This window comes from Pan paniscus, chromosome 6 (genome assembly GCF_029289425.2).
Source record: "Pan paniscus chromosome 6, NHGRI_mPanPan1-v2.0_pri, whole genome shotgun sequence".
NCBI lineage: Eukaryota > Metazoa > Chordata > Mammalia > Primates > Hominidae > Pan > Pan paniscus.
Window position 1 is genome coordinate 96,711,937 of NC_073255.2, and position 21,606 is coordinate 96,733,542.

General features: G+C 38.0%; 1 protein-coding gene across 12 annotated transcripts in view; it reads right to left on the reverse strand.

Moving 5' to 3' along the window:
• Positions 1-21,606, reverse strand: part of MAGI2 (membrane associated guanylate kinase, WW and PDZ domain containing 2) — a 1,443,575-nt gene that overhangs the window by 833,484 nt on the left and 588,485 nt on the right. The gene's annotated exons all lie outside the window — the stretch shown is intronic.

The following is a 21,606-nucleotide window of genomic DNA, read 5'->3' on the forward strand; positions in this document are numbered from 1 at the left end:
CCTACACATAAGAGACTGAGATAAGATCTGAATATGCAAATATTGATAAAACATGGACTTGACTTTTTAGACGCTTACTGGCTAGCTGAAGAAATATCAAAACAATCACAGTACCTGAGTACAACAATACAAGTACTCAGGATGCAGAAATAGTAGAGAAAGGAGAGTGAGCAATATCTTGGATATGGAATAGCAAAAACAAAACAAACAAAGCAAAGCCAACCAACCACCCAAACAAAAATCCTACCACATTCCAGCAGAGAGTTGGATACATACAATCTAATAATTCACCAGTGTACTAAGCAAATCCACTAAGTAATTCCAGCAGAGTGAATGCCACGCAGAAGGTAATACATGAAGGCTGCAGAAGCAACGCACGTTCCTTTTGGATTTGGAATTTAAAGTATAGGAAATAGGGGAAAAAAATGGTTAGAGTGAAAGGCAGCAGGGCTAGACCTTTGAGAAACCAGGTGTGTCATACTAGAGAGTTTAAATGCTGCTGTGCAAGAGATAAGGAAAAGGTGAAGAGATTTCCTCAAAACATTCTCAAACACTAGTCTTATCAATTGTGAAAATGAAAGGAAACCTCTCTAAAGATGACGTTTCTGACACTTAAGATTGATATAATACTTAATAATGTCTCAGAAATGAATTTTGGGGAGTGGTATGTAGACATGGTGCTTTTAATCTTTATTTTGTTATTTTTCCATAGCAAGGAATAAAATTCTACCTAAGTAAATTTTTTTCTCATGGAAATACAATAATTTCTATATAAAAATTCAGCACTAAATACTTCATCTTGACTTACTCTTAAACTGTAAGAAACTTTGCAGATTACCAAATTAATATTTATGTTTAGTGCCTGACCTGGAGTAGGTAATAAATAGTTGCTGAATTTAATTACTTTCCTTGTTTTCCCAACTATACAATAAATTGTATAGATGCTTGTCCTACATTAATATTTGTTAATAGATCCATGAAAATTTCAATTTGAATGGTAAATGTCACTGCAAATGAAGCTGAATAACAGAACTAGCATTACTTGAGTTTTTAGGTGCCGTTTTACAAATGATAAAATAGAGGCTTACAGAGGTTAAGTATCTTGCCCAAGATCTATCATCCAGCAATGGATGGAGCAAAAAGTCAAATGAAAGCTTCAGTCTAAAGTCCATGTTTTTAAACTGCTGCTGTAGTGCAATGTCTCTATTTCAGGAGAGTATAACATCCTGATTACATATAATAGGGATATACATCACTAAAAAGAAGGCATTAGGAAACGATGGCATTATTAGAATTAAAAGTGAATACACAGTATTAAACTGGTTTGCTCCAAGTTTTCCTAAATTTAGCAGCTGACAGCTGGCTAACTCTGTTGTGCTGAGGAAGTGGCTATTTCGTATCCTTTTAGTGATACACGTTCCCAGTATAAATTCATCTTTCATGGTGGCCTAGATGTTCTTATCCTTACTTCCTTAAAATTTTGAGTTTTTCCTGGATACTCCTGTAGTATCATCAGACCCATCCCTCACCCTTTCCCTCAGGAACTGTGCACTGGGGAAAGCAGGACTTGGCTTTGAGGGAGTCCCTGTCTCTGCCTTATTTGTTTAAAGCAGTCTGTGCTACAAAGTCTTGCTATGCCCCCAAAGTATCAGCAAAGCACTGACTGGATTTGACATTTTTAATTGCTCATCAGCAAACAATGAAGATTTCAAAACAACAGCAGCAAGCCTACGAACAAAGATACTGAATAGGTAGAACTTTAATTAATTTTTCCTCAGTGACTTTTTTTAAAGGAAAAAAAGCCATTTTCACTATATTTTAAACATAAAATGAATATCACATGACTGGATGTCTTTTTTGATTGTCTCAGTACACAGCAATGATATTGCTTAACGTTAAACTTAGAGATTTATTTTAATGTTTATCACCTCCTTATAGTTATGGCTAGGTATTCATTGCAAATAGCTTTGAAATATATTATTTTTTCTTAGAGAAGGTAAGAAAATAATTGAGCAAAACTAGAAATAATAATAATAAATACCGTGATTACATTTTCTTTATTTAGAAATGAATTCCCAAAGGGATTTTCTTGCCGTCTTCAATTTTCTCATTGTTAGTCCATTTAACAAGCATATCTTAACCACAAACAACAAGATCTGTGCTAAATGTCAAGGGCTTTAAGAGTACGGCAATATTAATCTACAGCACATGCCCCTCCTGGAGTGCTGTGAGGGGCACAATGTTCTTTGGAAATTCAGACAGAGAGTAACTGTCTCAGACAGTGACATATGACATAAGTATTCTTATGAAACATAACAATAAAACAAGCAGGGTGAAGTTACCACTCAATTTAAAAAGATAACATTCCCATTACAATGGCAACTCCCTGTATATTCCTCCCAGATCTCACCCCTCTGTGGTCATCCCCAAGGTTTGTTTCTATATCCCCTTGCTTTTTTATATTGTTTTTTCTACCTAGGTATAGCTAAACAAATATTGTTTAATTCTGCTCATTTTTGAGCTTAATAAAAATCATATCACACTGTAGGAAGTCTGATATTTGTATTTATCATTCAATATTATGTCTGAGATTCATCCATGTTGACGTCTGTAGTTAGAGTTCATTCATTTGCACTTCCATATGGTTATAGAATCTGTTAAACATTCTCTTGTTTGTTTCCAGTTCTTTGCCTTTGCAAACAGTGCAGCTATAAACATCCTTGCCCATGCTTGACGGTATAGATATACAAATTTTCACATGCTTAACTAGTAGAGTTGATGGAACACAAAACACATACCTGCTATCTGTGTATTTTACCTAAAAATAAGAAAATCTTACCCAAATTTTTTGTACCAGTTTACACTCTCACTAGTAGTATATGAATGCTAATTGTTCCACATCTTGACAGATATTATATTGCCATATTTTTAAAGTCTTGTCGATATAATTAAGGTAAACTGTTTATATTATTGGGGGTTTATTTGTATTTATTATTGGGGGTTAATTTGTATTTCCTTAATTACTAATGCATTTGAGCATTTTTTCATATTTTTATTGCCCCATTGCTTTTCTTCAATGAAATCTATTCATTTTGTCTACCTATATTCCAACAGAGTTGTTTGCTTTTGTCTTGTTCTTTTGCAGGAGGTCTTTGTATTATTATGAATATCAAATTTTAGTCAACTATATGTGTGACAGATATTTCTCCAGTTTTCTCATGATTTTTTTCACAAACAGGAAATCTTAAGTTTTATATATTTTGTTTTGTTAACATTTTCCTTTATGGTGATACTTTTTCGTGTCCTGTTTATGAAACATTTCCATACCAAGAGGTCATAAAGATAACCTTCTATGCATTCTAAAAATTTTAAAAGTTTATATTTTCCTCTTAAGAATTTGATTCACCTGGAATTGATGTTTGCTGATGGTGTACAGAAGGGAGAGATTCAATTTTTTTCCATATGCAGAATCATTTGTCTTAACATTACTTAAGATTTTAACACAACACTAATCTACAAAGCTACCTCTATTTTAAAATATGACACTTACATATATGCATGATAAATTTTTCCAATTTGTACTATTGGAAACTACAGACCCTAAATGATGCTTAGCCCTAATTTGGGGAACGAAAAGAGTAGAGAGCTCAATGGCTCTGCTTAAGAAATTTAAGTGATTTAGCAGTGGAGGGTGGCAACATAAAAAGACAGGAGTTTTGATTTGGATTATAGTCATTCTCAAGAAAATGGAGAGGTCCAGACAAGATAAAATTCCTATAAAAGCAAGAATGATGGATTTTTAGAATAGTGATGTATAATCTTCAATACAAAGTTGCTGTTTGAATTAGCTATTCAGTTTTCTGAATCTCCAGTAAATGTCAGCCACATATTAGTGTCTTGGAATTTGGGCAGCTTTTCATGAGGAACAAAGCAACCCAAGAAAAAATGAGTCATTTTAGAAGGCAAGATGGAGATCAGGGGTCAAGAATGCAGCAGGAGCAGGATATTCGATCAAGAACGGGCCAGGCACAGTGGCTCATGCCTGTAATCCCAGCATTTTGTGGTTGTGAGGAACAACATAACTTTTCATTTAACAGTCCAATAAAGAGATCTGGAACTATATAGGAGGAAAAACCTAATATCAGCCTCCCATTAACCCACCGTGTCTAAGAATAACGCTCATATTACTCTTGTCCATTCGTTCTTTTTTTTTTTTTTTTGAGACAGAGTCTCACTCTGTAGTCCAGGCTGGAGTGCAGTAGTGTTATCATAGCTCACTGCAGCCTCTATCTCCTGGGCTCAAGCCATCCTCCCACATCAGCCTCCTGAGTAGCTGTGACTACAGACACATGCCACAAAGCCTGGCTAATTTTTTAATTGTTTGTAGAGACAGGGTCTCACCATGTTGCCCAGACTGGTCTCAAACTCCCGGACTCAAGCAATTCTCCTGCCTCGACCTCCCAAAGTGCTGTGGTTATGGGCGTAAGCCACCATGTCTGGCCCATTCTTGATGTAATATCCTGCTCCTGCTCTGACTTCTGCTCTGAATCTTGCCTTCTAAAATGACTTTAAATGAAAGTAAAAAGTTTACATTAGTCTGTGCAGGACCTGTGGATCATCACTAATTTCCACATTCACCCCTCTCTTGGTGGTGGACAACAGCCCTGGTGGAAGAGTTAGTCCTACTTTGACACTTGCAATATTAGAGTCTAGGGTTGAGGATAGGCACCCTGCAATGTCATGGCAAGATAAGTGTCCTGATAAGGGGACAGAAAATCTACTGTTGTTATGATGATATGTTTCTCTCTCTCTCTCTCTCTGTGTGTGATTTAAGAGTTTCTATCCAAACAAGATAGAAATATATTCAGCAGCTGAGATGGCTATTGGAAATTCATCCACAATCCTTTCTGGGGATCAACTGTCAGATACATTTAGTGAACTAAAAATTAAATTTATTGATAAAAATCTAATTTCCTTCATTTAAAAGCCTTTCTAAATTTGCTTCATGGAAACTATGTATACTCTAGAAAAATAAATAAAACAAATATTTTTGTTAATTTTGTAGTTAAACTTTAGATTATATATTTAATGTAATTTTAAAGCATTTCTTAAAAAGTAGTAGGTCAGTTAATAAAGTCTGTATGTAAATATTAAGATATTAACAATGTATCTTATGAGATAAATGACAGGTGTGACAAGATAGGAACCTTGTTTTATAATTTGTTATAAAACTTATACTTGTTTTATAATGAGTAAGGAAAAATTTAGAATTTTGTGTAAATGAAATGTATAGAGTTACGAAAATCATAAATAAGTGTATAAAAACGTTCTTTGGATCTATAGTAATGTAACTGCTTTATATTTCCTAAAAGTAGAAAATGTTGAGTGTTGAATGTAACAACAGCCGTTATAATTATGAGTGATTCATATTCAGTTCCTTAGTAAAGTCTTTGTTAATCTTTGCAGGCTAGGTTGGTTTGTTCTTCTGGATTCTTTTTTTTTTATTATTACAAGATATTTTATTAGCTCAACATCTGAAATTTCCATTTTCCCAAGTAATGCTTGGCATAGTTGTGGTTTTACTTTTTCCAATGCATTATTTTCTCTGTACTTCTTGTTACAGATTGGTATTTATTTCCATTCAGTAAAACATGTTTAAGCAACAAGCTTTGGTCAACATTCTACTAGTGATGCATTACTCTTTTTTTTTTTATTCTTGAGACGGAGTCTCGCTCTGTCACCCAGGCTGGAGTACAATAGTGCCATCTCGGCTCACTCCAAACTCTGCCTCCCAATTCAAGCAATTCTACCTTACCTTCCTGAGTAACTGGGATTACAGGCGCTTACCACGACGCCCAGCAAATTTTTCTGTTTTTTTTGTAGAGATGCGGTTTCGCCATGTTGCCAGGCTGAATTACTTTTTAAAAAATAACCTTTACTTAAAAAATATTTTTGTAACAAGGTCTGGTTCTGTCACCCTGGCTGAAGTGCAGAGGTGGAATAACAGCTCCCTGCGGCCTCCTGGGCTCAAGCCATCCTACCACCTCAGCCCCAAGTAGCTGGGACTACAGGAACTCAACACCATGCCCAGCTAAAATTTTTTATTTTAATTATACTTTAAGTTCTAGGGTACATGTGCACAACTTGCAGGTTTGTAACATATGTAGACATGTGCCATGTTTGTGTGCTGCACCCATTAACTCATCATTTACATTAGGTATATCTCCTAATGCTATCCCTTCTCCCTCCCTCCACCCCATGACAGGCCCCAGTGTGTGATGTTCCCCACCCTGTATTCAAGTGTTCTCATTGTACAATTCCCACTTATGAGTGAGAACATGTGGTGTTTGGTCTTCTGTCCTTGTGATAGTTTGCTCAGAATGATGGTTTCCAGCTTCATCCATGTCCCTACAAAGGACATGAACTCATCTGTTTTTATGGCTGCATAGTATTCCATGGTGTATATGTGCCACATTTTCTTAATCCAGTCTATCATTGATGGACATCTGGGTTGGTTCCAAGTCTTTGCTATTGTGAATAGTGCCGCAATAAACATACATGTGCATGTGTAGTTATAGCAGCAGGATTTATAATCCTTTGGGTATACGCCCAGTAATGGGATGGCTGGGTCAAATGGTATTTCTAGTTCTAGATCCTTGAGGAATCGCCACACTGTCTTCCACAATGGTTGAACTAGTTTACAGTCCCACCAACAGTGTAAAAGTGTTCCTGTTTCTCCACATCCTCTACAGCACCTGTTGTTTCCTGACTTTTCCATGATTGCCATTCTAACAGGTGTGAGATGGTATCTCATTGTGGTTTTGCTTTACATTTCTCTGATGGCCAGTGACAAGCATTTTTTCATGTGTCTGTTGGCTGCATAAATGTCTTCTTTTGAGAAGCGTCTGTTCATATCCTTTGCCCACTTTTTGATGGGGTTGTTTGATTTTTTCTTGTAAATTTGTTTAAGTTCTTTGTAGATTCTGGATATTAGCCCTTTGTCAGATGGGTAGATTGAAAAATTTTCTCTCATTCTGTAGGTTGCCTGTTCACTCTGATGGTACTTTCTTTTGCTGTGCAGAAGCTCTTTAGTTTAATTAGATCCCATTTGTCAATTTTGGCTTCTGTTGCCATTGCTTTTGGTGTTTTAGACATGAAGTCCTTGCACATGCCTATGTCCTGAATGGTATTGCCTAGGTTTTCTTCTAGGATTTTTATGGTTTTAGGTCTAATATTTAAGTCTTTAATCCATCTTGAATTAATTTTTGTATAAGGTGTAAGGAAAGGATGCAGTTTCAGCTTTCTACATATAGCTAGCCAGTTTCCCCAGCACCATTTATTAAATAGGGAATCCTTTCCCCATTGCTTCTTTTTGTCAGGCTTGTCAAATATCAGATGGTTGTAGATGTGTGGTGTTATTTCTGAGGGCTCTGTTCTGTTCCATTGGTCTATATCTCTGGTTTGGTACCAGTACCGTGCTGTTTTTGTTACTGTAGCCTTGTAGTATAGTTTGAATTCAGGTAGCATGATGCCTCCAGCTTTTTTCTTTTGGCTTAGGATTGTCTTGGCAATGTGGGCTCTTTATTGGTTCCATATGAACTTTAAAGTAGTTTTTTCCAATTCTGTGAAGAAAGTCATTGGTAGCTTGATGGGGATGGCATTGAATCTATAAAGTACCACGGGCAGTGTGGCCATTTTCACAATATTGATTCTTCCTATCCATGAGCATGGAATGTTCTTCCATTTGTTTGTGTCCTCTTTTATTTTGTTGAGCAGTGGTTTGTAGTTCTCCTTGAAGAGGTCCTTCACATCCCTTGTAAGTTGGATTCCTAGGTATTTTATTCTCCTTGAAGCAATTGTGAATGGGAGTTCACTCATGATTTGGCTCTCTGTTTGTCTGTTATTGGTGTATAGGAATGCTTATGATTTTTGCACATTGATTTTGTATCCTGAGAATTTGCTGAAGTTGCCTATCAGCTTAAGGAGATTTTGGACTGAGACAATGGGGTTTTCTAAATATACAATCATGTCACCTGCAAACAGGGACAATTTGACTCTGTCTTTTCCTAATTGAATGCTATTTATTTCTTTCTCCTATCTGATTGCCCTGGCCATAACTTCCAACACTATGTTGAATAGGAGTGGTGAGAGAGGGCATCACTGTCTTGTGCCAGTTTTCAAAGGGAATGCTTCCAGTTTTTGCCCATTCAGTATGATATTGGCTGTGGGTTTGTCATAGATAGCTCTTACTATTTTGAGATACTTCCCATCAATACCTAATTTATTGAGAGTTTTTAGCATGAAGAGGTGTCGAATTTTGTTGAAGGCCTTTTCTGCATCTATTGAGATAATCTTGTGGTTTTTGTCTTTTGTTCTGTTTATATGATGCATTACGTTTATTGATTTGAATGTTGAACCAGCCTTGCATCCCAGGGATGAAGCCCACTTGATCATGGTGGATAAGCTTTTTGATGTGCTGCTGGATTTGGTTTGCCAGTATTTTACTGAGGATATTTACATCGATGTTCATCAGGGATATTGGTCTAAAATTCTCTTTTTTTGTTGTGTCTCTGCCAGGCTTTGGTATCAGGATGATGTTGGCCTCATAAAATGAGTTAGGGAGGATTCCCTCTTTTCCTATTGATTAGAATAGTTTCAGAAGGAATGGTACCAGATCCTCTTTGTACCTCTGGTAGAATTCAACTGTGATTCCGTCTGGTCCTGGATTTTTTTTGTTGGTAGGCTATTAATTATTGCCTCAATTTCAGAACCTGTTATTGATCTAGTCAGGGATTCAGCTTCTTCCTGGTTTAGTCTTGGAAGGGTGTATGTGTCGAGGAATTTATCCATTTCTTCTAGATTTTCTAGTTTATTTGCACAGAGGTGTTTATATTATTCTCTGATGGTAGTTTGTATTTCTTTGGATCAGTGGTGATATCCCCTTTATCATTTTTTATTGCATCTATTTGATTCTTCTCCATTTTCTTCTTTCTTAGTCTTGCTAGTGGTCTATCAATTTTGTTGATCTTTTCAAAAAACCAGCTCCTGGATTCATTGATCTTTTGAAAGGGTTTTTTTGTGTCTCTATCTCCTTCAGTTCTGCTCTGAACTTAGTTATTTCTTGCTTTCTGCTAGCTTTTGAATGGTTTGCTCTTGTTTCTCTAGTTCTTTTAATTGTGATATTAGTGTGTCAATTTTAGATCTTTCCTGCTTTCTATTGTGGGCATTTAGTGCTATAAATTTCCCTCTACACACTGCTTTAAATGTGTCCCATAGATTCTGGTATGTTGTGTCTTTGTTCTCATTGGTTTCAAAGAACATCTTTATTTCTGCCTTCCTTTCATTATGCACCCAGTAGTTATTCAGGAGCAGGTTGTTCAGTTTCCATGTAGTTGAGCAGTTTTGAGTGAGTTTCTTAATCCTGAGTTCTAGTTTGTTTGCAATGTGGTCTGAGAGTCAGTTTGTTATAATTTCTGTTCTTTTACATTTGCTGAGGACTGCTTTACTTCCAACTATGTGGTCAATTTTGGAATAAGTGTGATGTGGTACTAAGAAGAATGTATATTCTGTTAATTTGGGGTGGAGAGTTCTGTGGATGTCTATTATGTCTGAGTTCAATTCCTGGATATCCTTGTTAACTTTCTGTCTCGTTGATCTGTCTAACGTTGACAGTGGGGTGTTAAAGTCTCCATTATTATTGTGTGGGAGTCTAAGTCTCTTTGTAGGTCTCTAAGGACTTGCTTTATGAATCTGGGTGCTCCTGTATTGGGTGCATATATATTTAAGATAGTTAGCTCTTCTTGTTGAGTTGATCCCTTTACCATTATGTAATGGCCTTATTTGTCTCTTTTGATCTTTGCGGGTTTAGAGTCTGTTTTATCAGAGACTAGGATTGCAACCCCTGCTTTTTTTTTTGTTTTCCATTTGCTTGGTAGATCTTCCTCTATCCCTTTATTTTGAGCCTATGTGTGTCTCTGCACGTGAGATGGGTCTCCTGAATACAGCATGCTGATGGGTCTTGACTCTTTATCCAATTTGCCCGTCTATGTGTTTTAATTGGAGCATTTATCCCATTTACATTTAAGGTTAATATTGTCATGTGTGAATTTGGTCCTGTCATTATGATGTTAGCTGGTTATTTTGCTCCTTAGTTGATGCAGTTTCTTCCTAGCATCGATGGTCTTTACAATTTGGAATGTTTTTGCAGTGGCTGGTACCAGTTGTTCCTTTCCATGTTTAGTGCTTCCTTCAGGAGCTCTTGTAAGGCAGGCCTGGTGGTGGCAAAATCCCTCAGCATTTGTTTTTCTGTAAAGGATTTTATTTCTCCTTCATTTATGAAGCTTAGTTTGGCTGGATATGAAATTCTGGGTTGAAAATTGTTTTCTTTAAGAATGTTGAATATTGGCCCCCACTCTCTTCTGGCTTGTAGAGTTTCTGCTGAGAGATCCAGTGTTAGTCTGATGGGCTTCCCTTTGTGGGTAACCCAACCTTTCTCTCTGGCTGCCCTTAAAATTTTTTCCTCCATTTCAACTTTGGTGAATCTGACGATTATGTGTCTTGGAGTTGCTCTTCTTGAGGAGTATCTTTGTGGCGTTCTCTGTATTTCCTGAATTTGAATGTTAGCCTGTCTTCCTAGGTTGGGGAAGTTCTCCTGGATAATATCCTGAAGAGTGTTTTCCAACTTGGTTCCATTCACCCCATCACTTTCAGGTACACCAGTCAGACACAGATTTAGTCTTTACATGTAGTCCCATATTTCTTGGAGGCTGTGTTCATTTCTTTTTACTCTTTTTTATCTAAACTTCTCTTCTTGCTTCATTTCATTCATTTGATCTTCAATCACTGATACCCTTTTTTCCACTTGATCAAATTGGCTACTGAAGCTTGTGCATATGTCACGTAGTTCTTGTGCCATGGTTTTCAGCTCCATCAGGTCATTTAAGGTCTTCTCTACGCTGTTTATTCTGGTTAGCCATTGGTCTAATCTTTTTTCAAGGTTTTTAGCTTCTTTGCTATGGGTTCGAACATTCTCCTTCAGCTTGGAGAAGTTTGTTATTACCGATCATCTGAAGCCTTCTTCTCTCAACTTGTCAAAGTCATTCTCTGTCCAGCTTTGTTCCATTGCTGAGGAGGAGCTGCATTCCTTTGTAGGAGAAGGGGCGCTCTGATTTTTAGAATTTTCAGCTTTTCTGCTCTGGTTTATCCCCATCTTTGTGGTTTTATCTACCTTTGGTCTTTGATTATGGTGACATACAGATGGGGTTTTGATGTGGATGTCCTTTCTGTTTGTTAGTTTTTCTTCTAACAGTCAGGACCCTCAGCTACAGGTCTGTGGGAGTTTGCTGGAGGTTCACTGCAGACCCTGTTTGCCTGGGTATCACCAGCGGAGGCTGCAGAACAGCAAATATTGCAGAATGGCAAATGTTGCTCTCTGATCCTTCCTCTGGAAGCTTTTTCTCAGAGGGGCACCCAGGCATGTGAGGTGTCAGTGGGCCTCTACTGGGAGGTGCCTCCCAGTTAGGCTACTCAGGGTTCCGGCACCCACTTGAGGAGGCTGGCTGTCTGTTCTCAGATCTCAATTACTGTGCTGGGAGAACCACTACTCTCTTCAAAGCTGTCAGGCAGGGACATTAAGTCTGTAGAAGTTTCTTCTGCCTTTTGTTCAGCTATGCCCTGTCCCCAGAGGTGGAGTCTACAGAGGCAGGCAGGCCTCCTTGAGCTGCAGTGGGCTCCACCCTGTTGGAGCTTCCAGGCAGCTTTGTTTACCTACTCAAGCCTCAGCAATGGCGGGCACCCCTCCCCCAGCCCCGCTGCCACCTTGCAGTTCGATCTGAGACTGCTGTGCTAGCAATGAGGGAGGCTTTGTGGGTGTGGGACCCTCCGAGCCATGCGCGGGATATAATCTCCTGGTGTGCCATTTGCTAAGACTGTTGGAAAAGCACAGTATTAGGGTGGGAGTGACCCGATTTTCCAGGTGCCATCCATCATGGCTTCCCTTTGCTAGGAAAGGGAATTCCCTGACCCCTTGCACTTCCTGGGTGAGGCGATGCCTCGCCCTGCTTTGGCTCACACTCCGTGGGCTGTACCCACTGTCCTGCACCCACTATCCAACACTCCCCAGTAAGATGAACCCGGTACCTCAGTTGGAAATGCAGAAATCACCCGTCTCTGTGTCATTCACGCTGGGAGCTGCAAACTGGAGCTGTTCCTATTTGGCCATCTTGGAACCTTCTGGATTCTTATACTATTGTCTGTAGCTCTATTATAGAACTCAACACATTACAGTCATCTCTTGGTATACAGGAGGGATTGGTTCCAGGACCTTCTGAGCATACCTAAATCCAGACATACTGAAGTCCCACAGTTGCTCCTGTGGAACCCCTTTATATGAGAAGTTGGCTCTTTATGTATGCAGCTTTTGGATCCCATGAATACTTCAATCCAGGTGTTGGGTTGAAAGAAATCTGTGTATAAGTAGACCTGTACAGTTTGAGCCCGTGTTGTTCAAAGGTCAACTGTATATCACAGCCATAGAAACTAACAGACATCACTGCTTGTTGGATGAATGAACTAGGATAAAACCAGTGCTTAAATGAATTTAGGAAAAATCTCAACTAAATTAAAAAAAAAAACACCAAAAACCTTACACTCTGATCAGTTTGCTCATGCTCATTCCATCTAATGCATTAACATGAAGTCATGGGCTGAGTTAATAGGAGCTGTAGGGAAAAAAATGAGAAAGAACGTAAAAAAGGAAAAAGGGAAGGGAGGGAGAGAAGAAAAACAGAAAAAAGAGAGTGGGGAAGATAAGGAAAAAGAACAGAAAAATATTTTGGAGAATGGGATGATTTTTATTTAAAAATTATGTGCAGGTTTAATGGGAAGAAATATTCCCAAAGGGAAATTAGCAGATTTTAATGAAATAAATATTAAATTATAATAATTATCCTATGTAAATTATTTCAATTCTTTTACATATGATAATGGAGATGTTGTATTATTAAGTGAGTATGATTCTGATTCAGGTGGTCTGTAGACTATACATTGAGAAACACCGAATTAAAAAACTAGTGTTGATAAAGCAAAACGGACAACAGCAACAACAACGACAAAAACCGGGGCCGGGCACAGTGGCTTATGCCTATAATCCCAGCATTTTGGGAGGCCAAGGTGGGGGTTGGATCACTTGAGGTTAGGAGTTCAAGAACAGCCTGGCCAACACGGTGAAATCCTGTCTCTACTAAAAATACAAAAAAAAAAAAAAAAATAGCTGGGTATGGTGGCACGTGCCTGTAATCCCTGCTACTCAGGAGGCTGAGGCAGGAGAATTGCTTAAACCTGGGAGGTGGAGGTTGCAGTGAGCCGAGATTGTGCCACTGCACTCCAGCCTAGGTGAGAGAAAACAACAGCAAAAACATCTGCATAATAGGAGTACTAACTATGAAGTGAAAACATTTTTTATAGTAATTCTACCAAGTGTAATAATGCACTCTCCTAAGTTACCAAGCAGTGAAAACATCCCCATAGTTATATCCTGGGAGGAATGGAAGTAAATTTGTTCCTTGGGGAAGAAAAGAGAGTCATTTACCCAGTTACGTTAGTCCATAGTACTTAATTTTCTTACAATCTAACCTAACCTCATCTTTAATACATAGACAGAAAACTAGGTTAATTATGAATAAGGCCAGAAACACGTCTAACATTATAAAACAGTATTACTAATAAAAGGGGAGTTTGTTTGGGAGGAGAGACCAATTCTAATGATCAATCCTTTGTTGAGATTGACACTTGCACCTGGGATGTAAACTTCTTAAATCAGAAGTGAAACTATTTCTCTAAGTCTCATTCTTCTTCTTGATTATTCAAAAAGGATCGACAGCTGTCTGCACAGTAAGAAAAGACTGCATGAAAGTTTGGAAAAAGCACAGGTGTAGGAGTCAAATTGTCCTGGGGTTGAACAACTGTTTGTCCTTAAGCAAATTATTTAAATTCTCTGTACATAGGTTTCCTCCTGTGTTACACAGGCAATTGAAATATTTCTATCACAGGTTTATTTTGGAATAAAAAGTGGAATAATGCATAGATTCTTTTGCAGCTTGTTTGTTATCAATGTGTCACTGAGCCTATATTATAAAAATCATAAGATGTTTGTTTTACTTATTTTCCTTTCTTTTTGTCCTTTTCTGGCTCCATGTAAGAGTACTTGCACGTAGTCATTTCAGTAGAGGGTAGTCACGAATAATTGATAACTTCATATCTTGACCCCTGTGAGCTGCTCACAGATTGATCAACTTGTTTTTCTTTCAAAGAACAATGATCCTTAGGTCAGTCAGACATCCTTGATGACATCAGAAGTTGATGGATCCAGGGATGCAAGCAGATTTGATCATCTGGGAATCTCACCTCCCGCATATCTACCTTACTCATAAGAGCCCTCAGTTATGTTCAAAGACAGGCCGGACTTGTGAGTTTGCCTCTACTGTCCTCACACTTCATCCAAATCAAATAAACCTTTTTCTGCTTCTAAGCACTGATGTGTCAGTGCACTAGGTACTGAGACCTAGCTTTTGGGGTTCTACAACAAATGCATGAGTCATACATTCAGGATTAAACCAAATGACTTTAGTCACCTCTAGCAAAAAAAAAAAAAAAAAAAATTCTTGAATGAAGCAAGTTAAATTACTTATGAAAGTTGTGTTTATCCTCAAATATTATCATCCCTCTTATTCTCTCTACTATTAACAAATGCAAGCAAAGCAAAAGCTAATCATCAAGAGCCATCATTTCACCCTTCAAATTTCATACAGTATATTCTTCTTTGGCATAAATAAAGGACAAATGGGCATATTTACCATCAGTATTTTTAATACAGAAAAATGTGACAAAGTAACATTTTCTTTTAAAACCATGCTACTTACATTCAAAATAAAGATATCATTTTTAAAAAATTGAGAATAGAAAATGACTATTCATCACATCTTATGGGTAAATCAATAAAATGCTCATGTAATCTGAAAGGATTCACACATCTGATTCAATTTGGACTAAACCTTGATCTTACTTGTAAAGGCCTAACAAATACCTTGGCCAGAATTTTGTTTCCAATTATAAGCTACGGAAATTAGTTTCACTTCTCAGCAGCATCTATTTTGTGGACTCAGCAGAAGCATTAACGTTCCATTTTTTAAAAAAGAAAATAATCAATATCCATAACACATAGAGAGAATGGGTCATTCTCCCATCTGTTAGGACATTTTACATGAGAAATAACACCACAGTTTGGATAAAAGAAAAATTCTACTCACTCCTCAAAACAGCCAGATTTATGAGACTTTCAAATCTCACTAAACAACCAAAGTAGGGGAAAATCGTGAGAAAATGTCTCCTCTAAGATTTAATTTTGTTTGTATTTGTTTCCATAATTGTGAAAAATATTCATCCATTTGCATGATCGACTATTATTTTAAAGCAAATAAAAGAGGCCAGCTATACCTGAATTTCCCACTGAACATTTTTAAACTTTGGAAAATGAGCATGGGTTTAAGTGAATAAATTAGTCTAAATATTGAGTCTAATGAAATAATTAAATTATTTAAGTTATGTTTAAATTTAAATAATTTTAAAGATTTGATCCATGCCAAAGAGGTTGAATTTGTTATTTTAGTTGAATATATTCAGTCAAAATCCAAACCTCTGGTAAAAATGTTATTCTAAAATAGATAAGATATATATACGCACACAACACACACACACACACACACACACACACACTATATAGAATTAGGTTTTAACCTCACAGATTTATACATACACATATTGTATATATAGCATAAATTATATTTTAGCTTCAAAATTGAAAAGATAATACCTTAGAACATTTATATATAGTAAATCAATGTGATTATAATATTCTCAGAATTATTTCCTGATAGCAATCACTTTCTGTCCACATCTTTCTTTCAAATTTGAAATTTTTGAGAGTTTAAATAGAAATACAAAGCCATCTTATCAAACAAAGAGTCTCTGAAGAGTCAATTTTAGGTACAAGTGCAAATCCTCTGCTATTGCAACTCAGTGTATTTAAGTGGAGCTTAAATGAACGAGTTGGAGGTGGGGAGGAAAGAAGGGCGTGAGTAGCACGTGCTGCAGAGCTGGCTGCCTGAGTGCCCAGCTCCCATTCCAGTCTGCTGCTTATCATGTGTGACTGGGAAAGTGACTAAAATCTCTCCAAGTCTCATTTCCACATCAGTAAAATGGTGATAATAATGTCTAAGGAGTTGTGGTGATTCGAGAAGATAAATTAGTACTTGGCGTTTACTTAGTGCTTGGGTTATAATGTTATTTTAAAAGACCGAGAATGGGCCCAGTGAGGTGGCTTACGCCTGTAATCCCAACACTTTGGGAGGCTGAGGCAGGTGGATCACGAGGTCAAGAGATCGAGACCATCCTGGCCAACATGGTGAAGCCCCGTCTCTACTAAAAATATAAAAATTAGCTGGACATGGTAGCATGTGTCTGTAGTCTCAGCTACTGGGGAGGCTAAGGCAGAAGAATCACTTGAACCTGGGAGGCAGAGGTTGCAGTGAGCTGAGATTGCGCCACTGCACTCCAGCCTGGTGACAGAGCCAGATTTCGTCTCAAAGAAAAAAAAAAAAGAGAGAGAGAGAGAATGAAGGAATAGTGTGAAGATGACACCCATGATCTTTACCATCAATGACAACATGTAACTGGGAGAAAAGCCTAAAGTTTGCTCTTCTATTTCTATGCCCTTGGCCTCTCAAAGGCACTCCAAGGTGGGTTAAAGCCAGGGACCCTGGTGAACCGTAATATTAGGGGCTGGAGACTCAGCACTCCAAAGGAAAGGTTAAACCCTACAGTTCTGTGAGGCATGTTGACCTTGGATTTCCTCTTGCTGGGTTGATTTTCTCTCTAGGAACTTGTCTCTTGTATGACTGGTGTGGTAAGAGAAGCCCCCAGGTGTCCTCTTGCTCCTCAGAGTACATCTTCCTATCCTCCTCTCTTGATGGCTCCTTCAGAACTGACCTTTCCTATCAGAATGCCAGCCCATAGTCTAAAGAAAGGAGTTTCTGCAATTCACACATGGTCTATCCTAGCTTACCAGGGCAAAACATCCCCTGTCAGAGTTTAAGGCCAAAGCAAGCCCTTACTAGTAAAATCAAAATATGCCAGGTTCCGGTAGCCTTTGAGTATAAGTAACATGAACATTAGTATTAAATATTCAAACACCGTTCCGCCAATAGAGACATGCAAAACTTTAACCCCTATATGGAGTCACATTCAAAGTAGTGTCTCCCATTTGACCTGATGTAATTGGCTTCCTGCGAGCCATTTGGAGGACGCATCTGATGCTACTGCCCTCCAAGCAAATGCTGTTTTTTGCTGTGACTGCTTTGCAGACTCAGTTGAAACGTGTACTGTTTTATGCAGAAATACAGAGTCCACGTTTTCCACTCCACTTTATAAACTTCGGATTCCGGGACCCAAAGTAGAACTGCCCTGCCCTAAGTTTCTCAAGGGCATTCCCAAATGGCCTAGGTTTCCTAAACAGATGGCACAATATGTTCACATTCTTGTAATATACATAGGGTGAGGTCCAGAGTGCCAGACGTCAAACTTGATCAATGGGTTCCTGTATGTAAAGGGGTTTCAGGATTTTTTTTCATTTTTTTTCTTTGCACTTTGACTTATTGTTGGGAATATTAGTTCTAATTAGCTTACTTTATAACCAAAAAGAAAATACAGCTATATTCATTGAACTAAAAGGTTTTCTCACTGCTGTTCTCCCTCCAGTCTGGAGGACTCAGAACTAGTCCTGTAGGTCAGTTGGGGAAGAAATGCTCTTCTGTCCTGCACTGTTATCATCACCACCTCAGGAAGAGCAGTGCAAGCCTCCTTTCTCCTTCTTTACAAAAATCCAAAGACAAAAATGGAATTACATGCAGCACAAATTTTAAACTGGAACTATATCCACCGGACCCATTCAGTTGCCTCGTTTTGGGGTTCAACTTCATATCTGTAACTTTAGTTCATCATTCCTGGCTTTTTGTCAGGTTTCAGTCTTATAACTGATTGGCTAGTCTTAGGTTTGGATCAACCATAAACTTGGTATGCACAATTTATGTTTCCTTATACACTATCAATAAAAGTATAGATCAAATTAAATCTCAGAGTTCAATGGCCCACTATCAGTGAATTTACTAATTGGGTCGTTCGAACAGATACAAATCCTCTTATCTTTACTATCATCCTGTGTAATCTTTTTTCCTTTATTCATGATAGAGTGTCATGAGAAACTGTGCTAACTACCTTGCTAACTTAAGGTTAAATGAACCATTCTAGCAAGCCGTGAAATAAAGGAAAATTAACTTCATTTCTCATAATTTTTGTCCAGAGAACACTAGCTAACCATTATTGGTTACTGCTTTATTCTCTAAGTGCTACAAAATTCAATCGAGAATATCTCCAAAAATCAGAAACTGTCCAGAGTTTTTGACATTCACTTTATTGTCTTATTTCAAATCACAAACCTATTTGCCCAGCTCCACTCTCCTGACATCTCTTTGTTTACATGATTTCTGAAAAGTAAACATTGGTTTAAGCCATCACAATCACATTTCTAAGTTAGAATACAAGACGTATTTGGACTTGGAGATGTGAACTTATCTTGAACACTCAAGATTCACCCATACATATTTTATCATTTTTATTTTACAGATTATTCTCTTTGAACGAGTGTGCTCCCTAACATTTTTGGACCCTGACCCAAGATTACAATTGGAGGTCCACATATCACAAGTACATCTTTAAAACATCCTGAAAAGCCGAGTTCAAATTTAAAATTTCCAGGCCCTTCAGAATTCTATTACCTCTTCCCACCCCAGATCTGTCTGTATCAGAGTTCCCACAACCCATGCACATATGTATAAACAACTTCTCCCACATGTAAGAAGCCACCCCAGGGAAACTGAACCCAGGGAAGAAGACTGAATATGTCCTCAGATGTGCTTGGGACTATTTGGTCATGAATTCTGGAGCATGAACAGAAGAGAGGGCATGAGCTCCAGTGTGGAGAGGCCTCTCTTGTCCAGGCCTAAAAATGGTACTGCCTTTGCAGTTGAATGGTGCATCTTCCTCATTGGTGTCTACCAATGCCAACCTTTAATTCTTTTATTGTTCTGGATAATTTCCCTCTAAATATATCTGGAAATTGATGTTTCCTTTAGAATTTTTTTTTTATACTTTAAGTTCTAGGGTACATGTGCACTACATGCAGGTTTGTTACATAGGTATACATGTGCCATGTTGGTGTGCTGCCCCCTTTAACTCATCATTTACATTAGGTATATCTCCTAATGCTATCCCTCCTCCCTTCCCCCACCCCATGACAGGCTCCGGTGTTTGATGTTCCCCACCCTGTGTCCAAGTGTTCTCATTGTTCAAATCCCATCTGTGAGTGAGAACATGAGGTGTTTGGTCTTCTGTCCTTGCAATAGTTTGCTCAGATGATAGTTTCCAGCTTCATCCATGTCCCTTCAAAGGACATGAACTCATCATTTTTTATGGCTACATAGTATTCCATGGTGTATATGTGCCACATTTTCTTAATCCAGCCTATCATTGATGGACATTTGAGTTGGTTCCAAGTCTTTGCTATTGTGAATAGTGCTGCAATAAACATATGTGTGCATGTGTCTTTATAGCAGCATGTTTTATAATCCTTTGGGTATATACCCAGTAATGGGATGGCTGGGTCAAATGGTATTTCTAGGTCTAGATCCTTGAGGAATCGCCACACTGTCTTCCACAATGGTTGAACTAGTTTACAGCCCCACCAACAGTGTAAAAATGTTCCTATTTTTCCACATCCTCTCCAGCACCTGTTGTTTCCTGACTTTTTAATGATAGCTATTCTAACTGGTGTGAGATGGTATCTCACGGTGGTTTTGATTTGCATTTCTCTGATGACCAGTGATGATGAGCATTTTTTCATGTGTCTGTTGGCTGCATAAATGTCTTCTTTTGAGAAGCATCTGTTCATATCCTTTGCCCACTTTTTGATGGGGTTGTTTGATTTTTTCTTGTAAATTTGTTTAAGTTCTTCATAGATTCTGGGTATTAGTCCTTTGTCAGACGAGTAGGTTGCAAAAATTTTCTCCCATTCTGTAGGTTGCCTGTTCACTCTGATGGTAGTTTCTTTTGCTGTGCAGAAGCTCTTTAGTTTAACTAGATCCCATTTGTCAATTTTGGCTTTTGTTGCTATTGCTTTTGGTGTTTTAGTCATGAAGTCCTTGCCCATACCTATGTCCTGAATGGTATTGCCTAGGTTTTCTTCTAGGGTTTTTTATGGCTTTAGGTCTAAGATTTAAGTCTTTAATCTATCTTGAATTAATTTTTGTATAAGATGTAAGGAAGGAATCCAGTTTCAGCTTTCTATATATGGCTAGCCAGTTTTCCCAACACCATCTATTAAATAGGGAATCCTTTCCCCATTGCTTATTTTTGTCAGGTTGGTCAAAGATCAGATGGTTGTAGATGTGTGGTATTATTTCCAGGGGCTCTATTCTGTTCCGTTGGTCTACATCTCTGTTTTGGTACCAGTACCATGCTGTTTTGGTTACTGTAGCCTTGTAGTATAGTTTGAAGTCAGGTAGCATGATGCCTCCAGCTTTGTTCTTTTGGCTTAGGATTGCCTTGACAATGTGGGCTCTTTTTTGATTCCACATGAACTTTAAAGTAGTTTTTTCCAATTCTGTGAAGAAAGTCAATGGTAGCTTGATGGGGATGGCATTGAATCTATAAAGTACCATGGGCAGTATGGCCATTTTCACGATATTGATTCTTCCTATCCATGAGCATGGAATGTTCTTCCATTCGTTTGTGTCCTCTTTTATTTCGTTGAGCAGTGGTTTGTAGTTCTCCTTGAAGAGGTCCTTCACGTCCCTTGTAAGCTGGATTCCTAGGTATTTTATTCTCTTTGAAGCAATTATGAATGGGACTTCACTCATGATTTGGTTCTCTGTTTGTCTGTTATTGGTGTATAGGAATGCTTGTGATTTTTGCACATTGATTTTGTATCCTGAGAATTTGCTGAAGTTGCTTATCAGCTTAAGGAGATTTTGGGCTGAGACAATGGGGTTTTCTAAATATACAATCATGTCATCTGCAAACAGGGACAATTTGACTTCCTCTTTTCCTAAATGAATACCCTTTATTTCTTTCTCTTGCCTGATTGCCCTGGCCAGAACTTCCAACACTATGTTGAATAGGAGTGGTGAGAGAGGGCATTCTTGTCTTGTGCCAGTTTTCAAAGGGAATGCTTCAGTTTTTGCCTATTCAGTATGATATTAGCTGTCGGTTTGTCATAAATAGCTCTTATTATTTTGAGATACATCCCATCAATACCTAGTTTATTGAGAGTTTTTAGCATGAGGAGCTGCTGAATTTTGTTGAAGGCCTTTTCTGCATCTATTGAGATAATTATGTGGTTTTTGTCTTTGGTTCTGTTTATATGATGCATTACGTTTAATGATTTGCATATATTGAACCAGCCTTGCATCCCAAGGATGAAGCCAACTTGATCGTGGT